We start from the raw sequence: 2821 nt of genomic DNA on the forward strand, positions 1-2821 counted from the left end.
CGATTGATCTTTCATAGATTCATGTGAGAGTACGAGTACCTAATTAGGAATTAACCAAGGACAACAACATGTGTAAGGGGAGTAGAGAGACTCATAGTTAAGGAAGAGCAAAAAGGAGTATTTGGATTTTGATACTATGATTGTTTGTCAACTGTTTTCATTCGTCTATGGTACTTGGGTTGCAATTCATAAATCCAAAAGGTCACGAATTGTTAAAATCTAAGTCAAGAATTTACTTGTAATATTCAAATCAAAAACATGTCGTTGTAGTATAGTGGTAAGTATTCCCGCCTGTCACGCGGGTGACCCGGGTTCGATCCCCGGCAACGGCGTATCTCTTTTTTTTTTTTGGATCCTCGAAAATTGTTGATTTCAACCAACTCTGGACCATTGGTGTAATTCATTTCAGAGTTTGTTCAAATATCTTCATGTTTAACAGTTTAAGAATTACTGATGGCTTTTTTCTAATTATTTATATTTTGTATTTAAATTCAGCTTGCGTAGAAAACTTTTAAGGAGACTGTTCAAATAGTTTCATAAAACCGAAACCATTGGCATTGTTTAAGGTAATTTGTATTTTACATGAATATTTAACCCTTCTCATGGTCTTTTTAACATCTTAAATGTAATTATTTTTTCTCAGTTTTTTGAGTATGTTGCTATTATAAAAGCACAAGATAATTATGTCCCATTTAACATTGACCTGGTTCTTACAAATTTTCATATTTTTGTTGTAGATTCATGATGCTTTGGAGGTGGGTGAACAAAACCTAGACGCATTGTGCAAACATGGGGATCTTTTTGAATTTTTTTTTTCAAGTTGAAAGTAGTGATATGATTGCTTATGGATTAAATCCTAAATTTATTGGGTGATGTTCAATTCTAATTAACTTATTAGCTCTTCTAGAGATTTTCAGTTAAAAATTGTTGTTAGCCTTTATGTATGCCTTGCTTTTTTGCATCTGAATTAAGTCCTCTAGACCCATTAAGTTAAAAAGGAAGTGATAACATAATTCTGTTGTGTAGGTAATGCATTAGGCAAGGAATACAAGATGTTATTTCAGCTGAATGGGGTAATTTACTGCAAAGTCAATATCACTATCACTTATAGATTTTGACTTTAAATATATTATCTTCCAGCTTCACGATCATCACGAATTCTAACATGTTATCGTTGTTCTTGTTTCTTTTCAGGTTAAGTTGTATTATTATACATAGAAAGAATGCATTCAGAGTAATTGCGAAAAATCCCATAACTAAGAACACTGGTGTTTGGGGTGTGAGGTGTTAAGAGAACATTTTGACTGAATTATGCTAGTAAAAAATGGTCATGATTAGGTTTGGATTAATATATAATTAATGATCAAAGATAGGCCTTGGCAGCCTATATAAAACCTAAATTTGACTTTTTATTAATGATTAAAATCTATATTAAATCAAAATTTGATTTTTTATGATTAAAATGTGTTCAATTAGTTCTTAACTGTTTTGAAATTTGTTTTCGGTTTTGATAGTTATTTTTGAAATGACCTTTTATTAATAATATTTTATGTTTTTCTGAAACTTAATACTACTTCTGTCTTAAATTAATTGTCCACATTTAACTTTAAAGTATTTATTCTTTAACTTTGACCTTAAATGTTTTTGTTTTTGATAGATAATACTTGATGCAAAATATATGAATAGATTGTGTTATAAGTTCTATCAAGTAATATATGAATATATTGCATTTGGGACTTCAAAGTTAATGTATTTTCATTGTTATAAATTTTATGATTTTATTATCATAAAATTTCATTTTTTTTGCACAAATCTTTTTTTACATCTATCTTTAAAAGATTTTTTTGTTTTTATATTTTTGTTTTTACATGTGTGTTTTTAAGGTTTTTCTTATCGTTTTTACAAATTTTATTATAAATTATGTATTGTTAACCGTACATATATAAAATTTCCACATTATATAGATAAATTTACGCCTAATTATAACAAAAATTAAATTTTAAAATTAGAATTAGAACTAAAATATATTTATAAAATTTTTAAATAAAGTAAACAAACGTATACATGCAATTGAATCACCATACGTAGAAGCAAAACATATCACCTTTTCCGATTGAAAAGTCATTCATTTGGCCAAAAAATAATAATATATTGGCTCTATAACACATTCTGTCCCGATGAGTACACATATGTTATGGTAAAATTACTGGTTATATTTAAATTGAAAAAAAAAGTTACAAAATTATTATCACACATTAACACATAATTGTTTCATTAGGATGATGAGATAATTCACTGCAATATGACCAATAAAACAAAACATTAAGACGTTGTTTGGTTCGCATAATGTTTTTTTTAAGGAATTGAAATTGGAAAATGAATTTGTTAGGAATTTAAATCTAATTTCATATACTATTTGGTTGGCAGGAGATGAAATTGGAATTAATTTTAGATTATGTTTGGTTGGCAAGAAACGAAATTAGAATCCATGTCAAATGACAGAATTGCCTTTTTTTTTGCTTAATTTTACTTTGATTTATATTTTACATGTAAAAATATATTATATAAACTATAAAACTAGTTAAATTTCATTTTATTAATTGGGCATTCATGTCGGTGGTGGTGGTAAGTGGTGGTTGTTAGTGGTGGTGATGGTAGATTGTGATGGTAGTGTGGTGGTGGTGGTGGGTGGTGATGACGATGGCGATAGATGGTGGCGGCGTTGGTGATGGTAGGTGATGGTGGTGATGACGGTGGCGGGAGGTGGGTGGTGGTGGTAGTAGTGGTAACGGTAGCGGTGGTAGGTGGTGGTGTTGTAGGT

The 2821-nt window shown here is 29.4% G+C and overlaps 1 non-coding gene across 1 annotated transcript; it reads left to right on the plus strand.

The window, feature by feature from the left end:
- The first annotated feature begins 260 nt into the window (after positions 1–260).
- Positions 261–332, plus strand: TRNAD-GUC (transfer RNA aspartic acid (anticodon GUC)). Its single transcript has one exon. It is a non-coding gene; the product is annotated as a tRNA-Asp (tRNA).
- Positions 333–2821: the final 2489 nt, after the last annotated feature.

Source organism: Lactuca serriola, chromosome 7, assembly GCF_051521515.1.
Source record: "Lactuca serriola cultivar US96UC23 chromosome 7, Lser_US96UC23_V15, whole genome shotgun sequence".
Lineage (NCBI taxonomy): Eukaryota > Viridiplantae > Streptophyta > Magnoliopsida > Asterales > Asteraceae > Lactuca > Lactuca serriola.